Below are 19342 nucleotides of genomic sequence, written 5' to 3'. Positions count from 1 at the left end.
ACTCTCCTTCAGTGAGATCAGATCCCAAACTCTCCTTCAGTGAGATCAGATCCCAAACTCTCCTTCAGTGAGATCAGATCCCAAACTCTCCTTCAGTGAGATCAGATCCCAAACTCTCCTTCAGTGAGATCAGATCCCAAACTCTCCTTCAGTGAGATGAGAGCAAGAGGCACAGAGAGAGAGAGGCACAGAGAGAGAGAGAGGCACAGAGAGAGAGAGAGGCACAGAGAGAGAGAGGCACAGAGAGAGAGAGACAGAGAGAGAGAGAGACAGAGAGAGAGAGAGAGAGAGACCAAGAGAGACAGAGAGAGAGACAGAGAGAGACAGAGAAACAGAGTGATAGAGACAGAGAGAGAGGGAGAGGGAGACGGAGACGGAGATGGTAAGAAGGAACTTCTATGCCATCAAAAGGAACATAAAATTCAACATACCAATTAGGATCTGGCAAAAAATACTTGAATCAGTTATAGAACTCATTGCCCCTTATGCTTGTGAGGTTTGGGGTCCGCTCATCAACCAAGAATTCACTAAATGGGACAAACACCAAATTGAGACTCTGCATGCATAATTCTGCAAAAATATCCTCTATGTACAACGTAAAACACCAAATAATGCATGCAGAACAGAATTAGGCCGATACCCGATAATTATTCAAATCCAGAAAATAGTTGTTAAATTCTACAATCACCTAAAAGGAAGCGATTCACAAACCTTCCATAACAAAGCCATCACCTACAGAGAGATGAACCTGGAGAAGAGTGTCACGTTCTGACCATAGTTCTTTTGTGTTTTTTTTGTTTTAGTGTTGGTCAGGACGTGAGCTGAGTGGGTAGTCTATGTCTGTTTTTCTAGGTTGGGGTTTTGAGTTCGGCCTGGTATGATTCTCAATCAGTGGCAGCTGTCAATCGTTGTCCCTGATTGAGAATCATACTTAGGTAGCCTGGGTTTCACTTTTGAGTTGTGGGTGTTTGTTGCCGTGTCAGTGTTTGTTCGCCACACGGTACTGTTTCGTTCGTTTGTTCACTTCGTTTGTTGTTTTGTATTTTGTAGTGTTCTGTTTGTTGGATTAGCATTAAAATTCATCATCATGAACACTTACCACGCTGCGCCTTGGTCCTCCTCTCTTTCACCCGAAGACGAGCGTTACAAAGAGTCCCATAAGCAAGCTGTTCCTGCATGGGGCTCTGTTCACAAACACAAACAGACCCCACAGAGCCCAGGACAGCAACACAATTAGACCCAACCAAATCATGAGAAAACAAAAAGATAAGTACTCAACAAATTGAAAGGAATTAACAAAAAAACTGAGCAAACTAGAATTCTGTTTGGCCCTAAACAGAGAGTACACAGTGGCAGAATACCTGACCACTGTGACTGAAACTTAAAGACAACTTTGACTATTTACAGACTCAGTGAGCATAGCCTTGCTATTGAGAAAGGCCGCCGTAGGCAGACCTGGCTCTCAAGAGAAGACAGGCTATGTGCACACTGCCCACAAAATGAGTTGAAACTGAGCGGCACTTCCTAACCTCCTGCCAAATGTATGAGCATATTAGAGACACATATTTCCCTCAGATTACACAGATCCTCAAAGAATTCGAAAACCAACCCAATTTTGATAAACTCCCATATCTACTGGGTGAAATACCACAGTGTGCCATCACAGCAGCAATATTTGTGACCTGTTGCCTCAAGAAAATGGCAACCAGTGAAGAACAAACATAATTGTAAATACATCCCATATTTATGTTTATTTATTTTCCCTTGTGTACTTTAACTATTTGCACATCGTTACGACACTGTATATAGACATAATATGACATTTGAAATGTATTTTTTTATTTTGGAATTTCTGTGAGTGTAATGTTTACTGTTCATTTTTATTGTTTATTTCACTTTTGTTTATTATCTACTTTACTTGCTTTGGCAATGTTAACATGTGTTTCCCATGCCACTAAAGTCCTTGAATTGAATTGAATTGACAGAGAGAGACAGAGAGACAGAGAGACAGAGACAGACAGACAGAGAGACAGAGACAGACAGACAGACAGACAGACAGACAGACAGACAGACAGACAGACAGACAGACAGACAGACAGACAGACAGACAGACAGACAGACAGACAGACAGACAGACAGACAGACAGACAGACAGACAGAAAAGAAGGAAGAAAGTCTGTGTAAATATTGATATTAATTTGTGTATGATGTTCTGCTCAGAGGAGAGTGTGGGGTGAGCGGTGGGGCGAGTGAGGTTAGACCACTGTGAGGACTCTCTCTCTCCTGAAGAATAGCGGGACACTGGAAGCAGGCAGGAGAGCTTTCAGACCATGTCACAACACAAATGTTCTCCACGGTAAACTGGTGGTCCAACTCAGTTAAAAGCACAGGGACTACTCATTGTGCTAATGGCTCTCTTCAACAAGTTACATGTGGGGTTGAGATTCAGTAGTGCAGAAGACACATTCTGATGTAGCAGTTGGATAACTACAATTGTATTTTATTTCCTGAATTGGTGTCTTGGATTTTGTTTCTGTGTCCTGATGTGTGTTCTTATTCATGTGATACATTACAGTAGTTAAATCATGAGCCATGTTTATCTTTAAAATCTCTTTAATAATTTTGGATGAAGAATATTGAAGATATTTCCACTGTTTTTTTGTCTTGTTGAAAAAAGGCAATAGCCAGGGTGTCTTTGCATCTCTGGCTCAGTGTCTGTTCTCGTAGGATTTGCCATTTCTCTGGTTTCTCCCAAAGAGCTACAGTGATTTGGCTTGGGGGGTTTCCAGCACCTTAATCTTAAGGATCAGTCCCTTTTTTTCAATTTCCGCCTAAAATGACATACCCAAATCTAACTGCCTGTAGCTCAGAACCTGAAGCAAGGATATGCATATTATTGATACCATTTGAAAGGAACACTTTGAAGTTTGTGGAAATGTGAAATTAATGTAGGAGAATATAACACATTAGATCATTAGATATTCCAGGTTAGCTCGCAATTCTGATTTTGACCACTAGATGGCACAGTGTATGCGCAAAGTTTTAGACTGATCCAATGAACCATTGCATATCTGTTCAAACTGTTGCGTCAAGATTGCCCAAACGTGCCTAATTGGTTTATTAATACATTTTCAAGTTCATAACTGTGCACTCTCCTCAAACAATAGCATGGTATTATTTCACTGTAATAGCTTCTGTAAATTGGACAGTGCAGTTAGATTAGCAATAATTTAAGCTTCTGCCAATATCAGATATGTCTATGTCCTGGGAAATGTTCTTGTTACTTACAACTTCATGCTAATCACATTAGCCTACGTTAGCTCAACCGTCCCGCGGGGCGGGACACGATCGTGTAGAGGTTAAAGAGACTCTTTTACGGTAATCTTACTGTGATGGTTTCTGTCAGGGTTTCAGTGTAAATGCAACGTAACTTTGGCTGACTCTTCCAGATACTCTACGGTATATGGAATGCCTTACAGTTCCAGCTTTCTCAACACTTTGGGTTGAATTCTTAGTTCCCACTAAGCATTTGGTCCTCTGACTTTTTTGGGTGTTTTCTTTGGTGCGGTTCAGACCAGCTTTGATTTCAACATCCACGGATGTAGATTTTTGGTCCGTACTGTACTTTACTCTACTGTACTTTACTGTACTCTACTGTATTCTGTACTGTACCGTACTGTACTGTAATGTACTGAATAAAACTCTACTGTCCTGTATGATACCATACCGTACCGTATTGTACTGTACTACTCTTCTGTGTTCTACTGTGCTCTACTGTACTAAACTGTGCCGTACTGTACTGGGATGTTCAAATTTGTGAAACATAGTCTAGACATCTATGATTCATTAGAATAAAGCCTGCGGAGCTCATTTGAATAATACCCAGCATGTTTTACCAGTGTTTGTTTTTACATTTACATTTTGGTCATTCAGCCAACGCTCTTATCCATATTGACCCACAGTCAGTGCATTCAACTGTAACCGTTACTCAGAATGTTAATGTAGTTGGTGGTCAGTTGGTTTATTCTGTATGTTAGACTCCTTGAACATCATTGCTGCCAGTTTTAAAGCTTTTGAAGAAGCTAACAGAAGTGGATGTGATAGATGGGAGAAATAATACATTGTTTGTTCCAGTCTTCAGTTGGCTCCTCTTTTATTTAAGAGGTGTGAACAATTATTCTTGTGTTATAATGCTTACTTACTGTAATTGAGAATGTATAGCACCTGACATTTGCCCATAGAATCAATGACCAAGAAATATGTATTTTCAACATCTGGAAATGACATATTTTCAATGTCTGGAAAATACATATTTTCACCTTTCGTTCAGCACCTGAAATGCACGTGACATCAACGTCTGAAAATACATCTTTTCAACATCATTTTGCTTACTGGGTTTGTTATGGATTTCTCTGTAAAATACTTTACAAAATATCTCCAAGACACCAAAACTCGCCAAGACAATGGCACCAGGCAGCAGACTAATGGCATTAATTCAGCTCCCAGTCACAGGCACAGACTTGTGTTACCATAAATTGTGCTTCTTCTGTTTCCCATTCCTGCCTAAAGCCCATGCAACATATGACCCAGGAAAGGAACATGGTACTTGTTTATGGAATTTGGAATGGCTGCATCACAATTGGTTTACTTCCTGAAAGCAGTTGAAACGTATCCGTTGCCTTTGAAGTTGTGTCCTGGTTCCTGGCAGTTCCTCTCTGTTTAAGTGTATTGGGGTAGCTGACTAGCCTTAAGCAGTGAACAGTCCCAGCTGTGGCCCATACTTGCCCTGTCCGTACTCCGTACTGGCCACTCCTGCCTGGCAGTCACCCTGGTTATACTGTAAACAGGGGAAAGAGAGTTAAAGCATGCAGTCACACAAGCTTGGACAGATATTGCCTTTAATATGTTGGGTGCTGCATCCCTCTCACTGAATTATGGTTTAACACTAGCAGCACTCAGGGATGGGCAACATTTTTCAAATGAAATTATTAAAGACAGATACAAAATACCATAAAGATAAATTAATGAATTTTTAAAAAAACGATTGAATTAAAATACATGTATTTTGTATTTTAACTTATAAAAATACATTTGCAAGTAGCCAGCCCGAACAACTCTGGATAATAATGTCTGCTAAATTACCAAAATGTAAATGTATATGTGAAAATGAACATACCAAAATGAATTGCAAAGCACAGTGGGTATTATTATTGGCTTTGTTTCGGGGCAGAGCTCATCATTTGCAATTGTTATTTTTTAAATACACATTTCTATTTAGATCATTTAGCAGACACTCTTATCACACCTGATATCAGACGTCTGATACCAATGCACGGTGAAAGGGGGTCACAAAATGTGAACCGCTATAAAAATGATTATAAGGGCACAAGGCGAGACCCAAATGCAGACACAGCAGGCAGATGGTTGACCTCCGATATTTAATATAACAAAAGGGGTAGGTAACAGGCTGGTCAGGCAGGTGGGTTCGGAGTCAGGACGGACAAGGGTCAAAACCAGGAGGGCTAGGAAAAAATAGAGATTGGGGAAAAAGGAGCTAGGAAAAACTCTGGTTGACTTGGCAAAACAAGACGAACTGGCACAGAGAGACAGGAAACACAGGGATAAATACACCGGGAATAATAAGCGACACCTGGAGGGGGGTGGAGACAAGCACAAGGACAGGTGAAACAGATCAGGGCGTGACAATGATATAGAAAACTATTTTGTATTTTGAAAATAACAAATACACAATACATTGGAGTGTAATTCAGCCCAGTGTAATTCAAAAATAATTCAAATATGTTTTTCAAATACATGTAATTCTGAAATACTGCCCATCTCTGTTAACACTGATAGTTGGAAATATAGATGACAAGCTGGCAAGTATTGATTTGTTTTCTCAGAGGTAGTTGCAAGTGAAATTCCATGGAAAATGTTATTATTTACTGTTTCCTGTTTTCTTGTAATCAGCTCGAGCAAAAGGTATCTAAAAGATAGTAACCAAGCACCAATAAATATTAATCTCCTCCAAAAGTTGAAAAAATGTCAACCGAGTGGGAGAGAGAGGCGGCCAGGGCTGTCTGTTGCGTTAGGGAGTAACGTTATGGTGTGGATGCTTCAAGGTCTTCAGTATCCCAGCCCACTCTCTGATTCTATGACCTGCAGAAGGACAGCTTCTCTCTGGACTATACATCTACACATACAGTATATTGAGCTATACCAGCCAGCACAAACAATGATTCTTATGTTACATTTGATATACCTATTACATAATATTAGATAAGGCTTTAGAAAATGAAAGAAGTTTAAACTAAATAGTTGTAGTCTCAAACCTGTAAAGTACAGCTTAATCCTGGGTATATTATATATTGTATAATGTTATATTGGTTTTAAAAATAAAATACGTTTAGATTAATAGTAACACTGTCCTTGGACACAACAATGGTTATCTACAAGCTATAGATTAGGAGCACATTGCATACCCAGTCTCTGCGGCTATACAGTAGCATTTTCCTGCTCTGGCACATGATTGTGGAGGCAGTAAGTGGCAAGACTTGATAAATGTCATTTTTATCTTATAGGCTATAGGACAAGTCACTCACACAGGTTTTTATTTCAGGCTCAACTTTGCCCTGTGTTATCAGTTTCCGTTATCAGGGATTGTGAATGTAAATATGTACATTATTATGAACCTTTATTTAACCAGGAAGGGCTCATTGAGATTTAAAATCTCTTTTTCAAGAGCGTCCTGGCCAAGATAGGCAGCACCAAGTCATTACAGAAATTACAGACAGACAACATGAAAAACTACAAGTAATCTAGTAAAAACCATTGAATTCACTAGAGTATAACAATATCAAAAACAGCAAATTAAAAACATTGACAGGTCAGGGACATACATATGTCCAGTACAAGGCTTGAATAACGTTATATGATAAAGTAGTTTGACATGTGAGTTATAAGTTGACCAAAGATAGTCTACCTATGGAATGTGTAGCCTAAATCAGTATCATTAGACAACTATAATATACTTTAGGCCTTTGGCAAAAACATCACCGTCACATAACCGTCACATAACTGTACAGCTGAGTCAGCCTTTGAGACGGACATAATCACAGCATTGGGATATAAAGCCTGAAATAGCTGTTTCCTTTTGGCAATTTTATCCCCTCTGCCCAAGGACTCAGTCTGAGTATAGTCTGTAGGCTGTGTTGACCATGAGAGAGGTTAACAATTCACATCTGAAATCGTTTTGAGGAATATTTTCTGAGGGGTAACATTACCAAGATTTACGAGGGATGTTGTGTGTGTCTGCACTTCTGAGAATTCCGTCCTGATATTAAGCAGATTTATTTTTATAGTCTAACTCATAAACAACAGCTTTAAAATCCTTCTGCTGTTATTCAGCCTGGCAGCGGCAGCACACTAGAAGTGAACATTTAGGACCATGCAGTTTATTTTCCTAAACAGAGTTTTTACTCCTTCCCTATTCTGTTGAAGTAAGTGTGAAACAATATCATTGTTGGACTTTCATAATATCATCAGTACTAGTTTGGTAACTTTGAATAACAGGTATTTGAATAAACAGTGCTTTGCAACTAGCTGTTTTAACGGTGGAAAAAAACAGGCTTTGGCCTTCATGTTTTTTATAGCTGCCGGGCGGGCGGGTGCTGATCCCAAATCCCTGGGTTCCAAAGCCAACTGAGCTGTGCACAACCCCCCCCCCCCCCCCCCCCAACCCTTCCATAGGGGCACTCACAATAGGCCCTCATTTGTGCTATCTCCTTTTAAATGCCAATAAAAGGTTTTACATTTCCTCACAAGGCAGTTAAATTCAGCTGACTGCTGTGTCTCCCCCTCTACACTGCCTCTAACTTAACCAGAACCTCCCCTTGCTACCTGTCAAGTTCGCTTTTGCTTTTTTTATGTCTGTTGCTTTACCAGCTCAGGTTTTGGACTCCTCAGTATCTCCAGTATCATTTAAACCTGTAGCTAGTAAACTCAAACCCAGAGCTGGAGAGAAAGGCTTTGGGTGTTTTGTTTATTTTCTCGGCTTGCCTTTTGGCACCCTGAGGATTCTTTTTTTACATGAGAGAAGGGTGCCAGGCCTTAGATATTTCACAGCTTCGGGGCCATTTGTGCTGCACTGGGTGTTATGAGTGGAGTGTGCTCCCTCCCTGGCTGCCTGCGGCGGTCTTGCATGCCTCTGTTCCCAGTCCAATCACAAATGGAGTGCCCTCATGACAGCCAACCTTGCCAATTCTGCCATGCAGCAGCCCATTTCATACCCATGACCAACTGCTGGCGGGTAGACCAGGACAGGACTACAATATCCCGCTCTCTCACTAGGCTTATACTACTGCTCTTTAGCCCTAGTATCTACAATACCTGTCTTTTCCACTCTCTTACTAGGCTTCACTTCTCATTCTGCTGTTCTGTTCATATGCCCCATCTTAGTCTCACTAGCCCAATACAGTCTCAGTCCTCACAAACTCACATAGGCCTTTACTCAAACTCTTTACAATAATACCCTGTGCCTAATGGCACTAACATCACAACACCTGTACACAGGCTGGGGTAGGGTGGGGATATAGTAAAAAAGAGTGTTGGGGGATTATTTCTCCTCAGGATGGTCCCAAAGCATCGCTCCTGTCATGACAAGGTCAGGTTACATGGTTGACCTCTGACCCGACAGTGAGGTGACTGAGGCTGGCTTCTAGAAGCTTCCAGAGGTGAGGAGTTCTGAGGATCAGTTCAGTGTCTGTCATTCTTACCCTATAGATAAACATAAACACTCACCCTATAAATAATCATAAACAATGCACATGAAGAGCACTCTGGGCCTTAAAACCATTTAACCCCAGACACCATCCCAGAAAAAGTGCGAAAAGAGGCACTTAGGCTGTGTTCACACAGGCAGCCCGTTCTGATCTTTTGCCCTACACAGGCAGCCCTATTTAGGCAACCTTAGATGTCTGCAATTTCAGATTAAGATCACTTTATTGGTCAATTGCACACAAGGTTCAACCAAAATGTGATTGTCGCTTTTAACCCAACCTCTCCGAAAGACACATGCATGCACATTTTACATTTTAATTTACATACACATACAGCTTTTGGAGAGAGGCGTGGGGAGCTGCCATACTGGGCACTCTGGGAGCTGTTGTTGTGGGGGGTTTAGTGCCTTGCTCAAGAGCGAAACAGCAATAAATTGCATCTAGGATTTTATACCAACAACGCTCCAATTACAAGCTCACTTCCCGACAGACCACGGATTCAAACTGGCAACCCTCCGGTTGCTGGCTTGCCTCTCTAACAAGCTAGTCTACCTGCCACCCCACAATGATCCTGAATCACATTTTGGCATGTTAGCAATAACGCATGTTAGGGTGTGCATTATCAAGAATTACCGCCCACTTCTTACCTCATGTCAGAAGGCACTAAGGCACTATGGCCTAGACCAGGCCTGGGGAATTATTTTCCATGGAGGGCCACATTAGAATATATTTTTGCCATCACGGGCCAGAATCATATTACAGGATTATACATCATGTGTATGACTGTGTTGACAGATATATCTACTGTAAATCACATCCAGATATGCAACTTATTTTACTTTTTTAACATGCACAGAAATAAACCACATCCATGTTCTCCTTTTGGAAGGTATTTTCATTATTAAACATGCAATGAACTACACGGAGGGAGAAGTACACTGTGCATTCAGCACCACGGACAGAACATAACAGGTATGCACAAAAACACAAGAAAGAGAGCGCTCAACATTACATTTAAACTACTCAATCAGTGTGGGGAGTGAAGTCTCTGATGGGCATTGACTAGAGCAGTGAAGTCTGGTATAGTTTCTGACGTCGCTATGCACAGGATTGCTGAGAGGTGAGAGTCAGTAAGAGATGATCTGTGCCTTGACTTGTTATATTTCATCACTGAAAATGTTCACATTCATAGGTTGACCCAAACAGTACAAACATCTTCTGAGTATGACGTCTAATCTTTGGAAAGTTTTGTTCATCGCTAGATTCTGTAGCGAGTGCGCTGAGAGTCGGGAAGCAAGTTCAGGAAGTGAGTGTTTTAATAAATAAAATAAACAATGAACACAAAACACAAACAACGCACCGACATGAAAACTGAGTCAATAACACCTGAGGAAAGAACCAAGGGGAGTGACAGATATAGGGAAGATGATCAAGGGGATGATGGAGTCCAGGTGAGTGTCATGATACGCAGGTGCGCGAGATGATGGTGACAGGTGTGCGGGATAATCAGCAGCCTGATGACCTAGAGGCTGGAGAGGGAGTATACATGACAGTACCCCCCTCCCCAACGCGCGGCTCCAGCCACAGGACGCAGTCAAAGGGGACAAATCCAGGGGATCAGGAGCGGACCGGTCACCCCTGCTGATGCGCGAGAACCTGTCACGCCAGCAGATGCACGTAAACCTGTTGAGTCAGCTGGGGGGCGGGAACCTGACAGATCGGTTGAGGCATGGGAGCCTGGCGATCCGGCTGAGGCATGAAAGCCCGACGAGCCGACTGAGCCTGGCGATCTGGCTAAGGCGTGAGAACCTGACGAGGCGGTGGAAGCAAGGGAGCCTGGCGATCCGGCAGAGGCATGAGAACCTGACGAGCCGGTGGAAGCAGGGGAGCCTGGCGATCCGGCGGAGGCATGAAAGCCCGACGAGCCGACTGAGCCTGGCGATCCGGCTAAGGCGTGGAAGCCCGACGAGCCGGCTGAGGCAGGGAAGCATGGCAATCTGGTTGAGGCATGAGAGCCTGTAGCAGTTCCCGGACCCAACGTCATTACTCTGACACATAAAATAAAAAAACTCCCTAATGTTCCCTTAAGTGAGGTGTTATTCTGTAATGAGTGCACTTTAGAGTTTGGAAGCAAGTTCAGGAAGTGAGTGTTTTAATAAATAAAATAAACAATGAACACGAAACACAAACAACGCACCAACATGAACACAGAGTCAATAACACCTGAGGAAGGAACCAAGGGGAGTGACAGATATAGGGAAGATAATCAAGGAGGTGATGGAGTCCAGGTGAGTGTCATGAGGCGCTGATGCGTGAGACGGTGATGACAGGTGTGCGGGATAATCAGCAGCCTGATGACCTAGAGGCCGGAGAGGGAGTATATGTGACAGATGCATAGAACCTCGTCAGTGACATTTTTTTTGAATAGTTCTCCAATCACTGCATCAGACGGAAGATCGATAAGTTCAAGTTGCAGGTCAGTGGGAGCGTTATCCACATTGAAGGTGAAAGGAGAGGAAATCAACAGCATGTCATTTTCCAACACTTTGAAATCCTCAAGACGCGAGAAAACTCAGCGTTCAAAGCACACAGCAGCGATGTATACTTCTCCCGCTGGTCATCTGATAGGGAACAGACTATTAGTGTCGGAAGGTGGGTGAGATTGTTGGCTTCTACTTGGCGGGTCAGGAGGAGTAATTTTGACAAGGCTGTACATCTGATGTGCAAAAAGGCCCTTCCTCGTAGTTTGGAATTCAGTTCATTCATGAGGGCCATGATGTCCACTGTGAAGTCAAAATCAGCCAACCATTCTTTATCTTGCAGTTGAGGGAAATCCACATATTTTCCTTTCATTTGCAAAAACTCAGCAATCTCTGACTTCAGGCCCCACACCCTTTTAAGCACCTTCCCCAAACTCAGCCATCTCATGTTTGTGTGGTAGGGGAGATCTGCATGACCCAACTCTGTCTCTTCCAACAGTGAGACAAACTGCCTGTGGTTTAAAGATTTTGCTCTTGTAACAGTATAACTTTAAACCGTCCCCTCGCCCCGACACGGGCGCGAACCAGGGACCCTCTGCACACATCAACAACTGACACCCACGAAGCATCGTTACCCATCGCTCCACAAAGGCCACGGCCCTTGCAGAGCAAGGTGCAACACTACTTGTAGGTTTCAGAGCAAGTGACGTAACTGATTGAAACGCTAGTAGCGCGTACCCGCTAACTAGCTAGCCATTTCACATCCGTTACACTCACCCCCCTTTCAACCTCCTCCTTTTCCGCAGCAACCAGTGATCCGGGTCAACAGTATCAATGTAACAGTATAACTTTAAACCGTCCCCTCGCCCCGACACGGGCGCGAACCAGGGACCCTCTGCACACATCAACAACGGTCGCCCACGAAGCATCGTTGCCCATCGCTCCACAAAGGCCACGGCCCTTGCAGAGCAAGGTGCAACACTACTTGTAGGTTTCAGAGCAAGTGACGTAACTGATTGAAACGCTAGTAGCGCGTACCCGCTAACTAGCTAGCCATTTCACATCCGTTACACTCTTATGAAGTTTACCAATTTAGTGACTGTATCCACAACATGGCTCATTTTCAGAACACATTTACAGAGCACCTCCTGATGAATAATGCAATGCATGTAACGTTCTGGTTGGTGTGGGTGCGAAGTCAGGCGCAGGAAGCAGAGAGTTCAGGGTAGTGCTATTTATTGCACACAAGCGAACATAAGCCACCCCACGAAACACAGGGCGCACACAAAACAAATGCCCCAAACAGGGGCACTCAAACAGTCCGGAAGAAAACCCACGCACGAAACACGTCAAACTAGAACGTGCTCAAAGCAACACAAAAACAATCCCGCACAAAGAGCAGGCGGGCCTACTGGCTAATATAGCCCGCCTAATCAGCCTACACAAAAAACAGGTGAAACCAATAAACGGAAAGGGGAAAAAGGGATCAGTGGCAGCTAGTAGGCCGGTGACGACGACCGCCGAGCACCACCCGAACAGGAAGGGGAGCCACCTTCGGTAGGAGTCGTGACAATGTAGGAAAATACTTCTCTGATGTGGGTTCAGCTCAGTTACTTGATCTTGTGTCCGATTCAAAAGTTTTTTTCCTGTCAAGTTTAAATTATTATTTTTTATTTATTTCACCTTTATTTAACAAGGTAGGCCAGTTGAGAACAAGTTCTCATTTACAACTGTGACCTGGCCAGGATAAAGCAAAGCAGTGCGACACAAACAACAACACAGAGTTACACATGGAATAAACAAATGTACAGTCAATAACACAATTGAAAAAATCTATATACAGTGTGTGCAAATGAGGTAAGATAATGGAGGTAAGGCAATAAATAGGCCGTAGTGGCGAAGTAATTACAATTTAGCAATTAAACACTGGAGTGATAGATGTGCAGAAGATGAATGTGCAAGTAGAGATACTGGGGTGCAAAGGAGCAAAATAAATAAATAACAATATGGGGATGAGGTAGTTGGATGGGCTATTTACAGATGGGCTATGTACAGGTGCAATGATCTGTGAGCTGCTCTGACAGCTGATGTTTAAAGTTAGTGAGGGAGATATGAGTTTCCAGCTTCAGTGATTTTTGCAATTCGTTCCAGTCATTGGCAGCAGAGAACTGGAAGGAAAGGCTGCCAAAGGAGGAATTGGCTTTGGGGGTGACCAGTGAAATATACCTGCTGGAGCACGTGCTACGGGTGGGTGCTGCTATGGTGACCAGTGAGCTGAGATAAGGCGGGGCTTTACCTAGCAAAGACTTATAGATGACCTGGAGCCATTGGGTTTGGCGACGAATATGAAGCGAGGGCCAGCCAACGAGAGCATACAGGTCGCAGTGGTGGGTAGTATATGGGGCTTTGGTGACAAAACGGATGGCATTGTGATAGTCTGCATCCAATTTGCTGAGTAGAGTGTTGGAGGCTATTTTGTAAATGACATCGCCGAAGTCAAGGATCGGTAGGATAGTCAGTTTTACGAGAGTATGTTTGGCAGCATGAGTGAAGGATGCTTTGTTGCGAAGTAGGAAGGCGATTCAAGATTTAATTTTGGATTGGAGATGAGTTTGGAAGGAGAGTTTACAGTCTAACCAGACACCTAGGTATTTGTAGTTGTCCAAATATAAGTCAAAACCGTCCAGAGTAGTGATGCTGGACGGGCGGGCAGGTGCAGGCAGAGATCGGTCTGGAGGTTAGTTAACACAGTGTCCAAAGAAGGGCCAGAAGTATACAGAATGGTGTCGTCTGCATAGAGGTGGATCAGAGAATCACCAGCAGCAAGAGCGACATCATTGACGTATAGAGAGAAAAGAGTCGGTCCGAGAATTGAACCCTGTGGCACCCCCATAGAGACTGCCAGAGGTCCGGACAACAGGCCCTCCCATTTGACACACTGATCTCTGTCTGATAAGTAGTTTGTAAATCAAGCAAGGAAGTCATTTGAGAAACCAAGGCTGCTGAGTCTGCCAATAAGAATGTGGTGATTGACAGAGTCGAAAGGCTTGGCCAGGTCAATAAATATGGGTGCACAGTAATGTCTTTTATCGATGGCAGTTATGATATTGTTTAGGACTTTAAGCGTGGCTGAGGTGCACCCATGACCAGCTCGGAAACCAGATTGCATAGTAGAGAATACGGTGGGATTCGAAATGGTCGGTGATCTGTTTGCTAACTTGGCTTTCGAAGACCTTAGAAAGGCAGGGTAGGATAGATATAGGTCTGTAACAGTTTGGGTCTAGAGTGTCTCCCCCTGTGAAGAGGGGGATGACAGCGGCAGCTTTCCAATCTTTGGGGATCTCAGACGATACGAAAGAGAGGTTGAAGAGGCTAGTAATAGGGGTTGCAACAATTTAAAAGGTTAGTTTTAGAAAGAGAGGGTCCAAATTGTCTAGCCTGGCTGATTTGTAGGGTCCAGATTTTGCAACTCTTTCAGAACATCAGCTATCTGGATTTGGGTGAAGGAGAAATGGGGAGGTTTGGGCAAGTTGCTGTTGAGGGTGCAGGGCTGTTGACCAGGGTAGGTTTAGCCAGGTGGAAAGCATGGCCAGCCGTAGAAAAATGCATATTGAAATTCTCAATTATCGTGGATTTATCGGTGGTGACAGTATTTCCTAGCCTCAGTGCAGTGGGCAGCTGGGAGGAGGTGCTCTTATTCTCCATGGACTTTACAGTGTCCAAGAACTTTTTGGAGTTTGTGCTACAGGATGCAAATTTCTGTTTGAAAAAGATAGCCTTTGCTTTCCTAACTGCCTGTGTATATTGGTTCCTAACTTCCCTGAAAAGTTGCATATCGCGTGGGCTATTCGATGCTAATGCAGTACACCACAGGATGTTTTTGTGCTGGTCGAGGGCAGTCAGGTCTGGAGTGAACCAAGGGCTATTTCTGTTCCTGGTTCTACATTTTTTGAATGGGGCATGCTTATTTAAGATGGTGAGGAAAGCACTTCTAACGAATAACCAGGCATCCTCTACTGACGGAATGAGGTCAATATCCTTCCAGGATACCCTGGCCAGGTCGATTAGAAAGGCCTGCTCGCTGAAGTGTTTTAGGGAGCATTTGACAGTGATGAGGGGTGGTCGTTTGACCGCAGACCCATTACAGATGCAGGCAATGAGGCAGTGATCGCTGAGATCCTGGTTGAAGACAGCAGAGGTGTATTTAGAGGGCAGGTTGGTCAGGATGATATCTATTTTTACAGATTTGGGGTTGTACCTGGTAGGTTCATTGATAATTTGTGTGAGATTGAGGGCATCTATCTTAGATTGTAGGACGGCCGGGGTGTTAAGCATGTCCCAGTTTAGGTCACCTAACAGTACGAGCTCTGAAGATAAATGGGGGCAATCAATTCACATATGGTGTCCAGGGCACAGCTGGGGGCAGAAGGTGGTCTATAACAAGTGGCAACAGTGAGAGACTTGTTTCTGAAAAGGTGGATTTTTAGAAGTAGAAGCTCGAATTGTTTGGGCACAGACCTGGATAGTATGACAGAACTCTGCAGGCTATCTCTGGAGTAGATTGCAACTCTGCCCCTTTGGCAGTTCTATCTTGTCGGAAAATGTTATAGTTAGGGATGGAAATTTCTGGATATTTGGTGACCTTCCTAAGCCAGGATTCAGACCATGCTTGGATATCCGGGTTGGCAGAGTGTGCTAAAGCAGTGAGTAAAACAAACTTAGGGAGGAGGCTTCTAATGTTAACATGCATGAAACCAAGGCTTTTATGGTTACAGAAGTCAACAAATGAGGAAAGGGAGTGGAGCTAGGACTTTGGGCACCCATCAGTGGTCACACTGGATAACTTTTCAAAACTCAGTCCCAGCTTTGCCACACTTATTAACCTACTCCAATAAATATTTCCCTGTGGATATGTTCTTCATTGACTGCACTGAAGCAAGCTCCTCTGTAATTTCAAAGTCTGGGGTTATGCCTCGTAAGAATATCCACAACTTAGGCCGTGTCACGTGCATCACTGCTCTCATCCAGGGCCAAGGAGAAATAGGTGAAATCCTTTACCTTGCTCCATATTCTGTGCGATGTCCTCAAACAGCTCTTTCTTGTCGGGGCAAAGTATTGCTGCAGAGTCAATTAAACATTAATTAATGCATTTGCCCTCAGCGAATGGCTTGCTCTGTTTAGCAATCTTGTGTGACAGTACATAGCTAGCTCTCGCGTTTCCGTCATTTGCTGAATGCAGTTTTGTGAAAGGTCCATGCTGCTTTTGCAACTGAGAAAGAAACTCTTTCGATGCACTTGCCCTCTGCTCAGAAGACATATTCCTATATTTCTCTGCATGCTTCGTCTGGAAGTGTTGGGACAAGTTGTTGTCTGTCAAGACAGTGATGCTCTCTTTGCACACTAAGCACACAGCTTTCCCTGATACCTCAATAAAGAAATATGTCGATGTCCACTCTTGCTGGAACACACTACATTCTTTGTCTACTTTCCTTTTCTTAAAAATCTTTGATTATTTATTTTTTGCACTTTCTAGCTAGCTACTATCTGTAACTGTGACGTGTGTGTCAGCCTGTCAGTCACTGTCTGTCCTCGTGCAGTTGTTATTTATATGGCCTTCAAAATAAATGTCCCACAAGCGGTGTGAGTTAAATCATTACACAAAGGCATTCATTGGGCTTTTAATTTAAATAACAAATACGTTTTTCAAAACTTTACTATCGCAAATTCTTTATGTGATCTGAGCATTATTCCGCGGGTTGTATTGAATTAGGTCGCAGGCCGCCTACAGCCTCCGGGCCGGCCTTTGTTCAGGCCTGGCCTAGAATATACAAATAAATCTGCTTAATATCAGGACAGAATGCGAAGTAGTGCAGACACACACAAAATCCCTCGTAAATCTTGGTAATGTTGCCCCTCAGAAAATATTCTCCAAAATGACTCCAGAAGTGACTTGTTGACCTCTCCCATGGTCAACACAGCCTATAGACTATACTCCACTACACTCAGACTGAGAGGAGGGAAAACTGCCAAAAGGCAACACTTATTTCAGGCTTTATATCACAGAGCTGTAATTTTGATTGTCTCGAAAGCTGACTCAGTTGTACAGTTACCTGACGGTTGATGTTTTTGTGAAATGCTGAACAGAGAAATGGTGTGTTGTTACTTTACAACATGATGTAGTTGATACTGTACAGTATGCCTGCTCCTCCTCTCTCTGCAGGTGTGTTGTTGGTATACAACATGATGTAGTTGATACTGTACAGTATGCCTGCTCCTCCTCTTTTTGCTGGTGTGTTGTTGGTATACAACATGATGTAGTTGATACTGTACAGTGTGCCTGCTCCTCCTCTCTCTGCTGGTGTGTTGTTGGTATACAACATGATATAGTTGATACTGTACAGTATGCCTGCTCCTCCTCTCTCTGCTGGTGTGTTGTTGGTATACAACATGATATAGTTGATACTGTACAGTATGCCTGCTCCTCCTCTCTCTGCTGGTGTGTTGTTGGTTTACAACATGATATAGTTGGTACTGTACAGTATGCCTGCTCCTACTCTCTCTGCTGGTGTGTTGTTGGTATACAACATGATGTAGTTGGTATTGTACAGTATGCCTGCTCCTCCTCTCTCTGCTGGTGTGTTGTTGGTATACAACATGATGTAGTTGGTATTGTACAGTGTGCCTGCTCCTCCTCTCTCTGCTGGTGTGTTGTTGGTATACAACATGATGTAGTTGGTATTGTACAGTATGCCTGCTCCTCCTCTCTCTGCTGGTGTGTTGTTGGTATACAACATGATATAGTTGGTATTGTACAGTATGCCTACTCCTCCTCTCTCTGCTGGTGTGTTGTTACTTTACAACATGATATAGTTGATACTGTACAGTATGCCTGCTCCTCCTCTCTCTGCTGGTGTGTTGTTGGTATACAACATGATATAGTTGGTACTGTACAGTGTGCCTGCTCCTCCTCTCTCTGCTGGTGTGTTGTTGGTATACAACATGATATAGTTGGTACTGTACAGTGTGCCTGCTCCTCCTCTCTCTGCTGGTGTGTTGTTGGTATACAACATGATATAGTTGGTACTGTACAGTGTGCCTGCTCCTCCTCTCTCTGCTGGTGTGTTGTTGGTATACAACATGATATAGTTGGTACTGTACAGTGTGCCTGCTCCTCCTCTCTCTGCTGGTGTGTTGTTGGTTTACAACATGATGTAGTTGATACTGTACAGTATGCCTGCTCCTCCTCTCTCTGCTGGTGTGTTGTTGGTATACAACATGATGTAGTTGATACTGTACAGTATGCCTGCTCCTCCTCTCTCTGCTGGTGTGTTGTTGGTTTACAACATGATATAGTTGGTATTGTACAGTATGCCTGCTCCTACTCTCTCTGCTGGTGTGTTGTTGGTATACAACATGATATAGTTGGTATTGTACAGTATGCCTGCTCCTCCTCTCTCTGCTGGTGTGTTGTTGGTATACAACATGATATAGTTGGTACTGTACAGTGTGCCTGCTCCTCCTCTCTCTGCTGGTGTGTTGTTGGTTTACAACATGATATAGTTGATACTGTACAGTATGCCTGCTCCTCCTCTCTCTGCCAATGGTGGAATAGTATTCCCAGGTACTGTAGGATTTTCCTTCTGTAAAAGCCAGAGGTCATAGGTGAGATAGCATAGGCTGCTCTTTTCAACCTCTGTCAATGGGGATGTTTCAGTGGCAACAAGATGCTCATATCACATCATATCACAGTGGACAGAGCTTGTTTGTTGTTGTCACTGCTGTATGCCTAGAAGGAGGGAGAGAGAGAGAGTGAGATAGAGAGATTACATGTGTTTAGTATGGTGAGTTGTGGGTGAATCTGATACAGGTTCAATGGCCTGATCCCAGATCTGTTTTGTGCTGTCTTGCCAACTCCTATGGTCCTTTTCATGCCAAACATGACAACATGACAGCAACATTAGGAGTTGGCTATACATTACAAAATAAATCTGTGACCAGGTTACAGTTTCAGTATACATTGACATTCTGTCATGCCCTGATCTGTTTCACCTGTTCCTGTGATTGTCCCCACCCCCTCCAGGTGTC

The sequence above is a fragment of the Salvelinus namaycush genome, chromosome 19, assembly GCF_016432855.1.
Source record: "Salvelinus namaycush isolate Seneca chromosome 19, SaNama_1.0, whole genome shotgun sequence".
In the NCBI taxonomy this organism is placed as follows: domain Eukaryota; kingdom Metazoa; phylum Chordata; class Actinopteri; order Salmoniformes; family Salmonidae; genus Salvelinus; species Salvelinus namaycush.
This window is presented reverse-complemented; position numbering follows the sequence as displayed.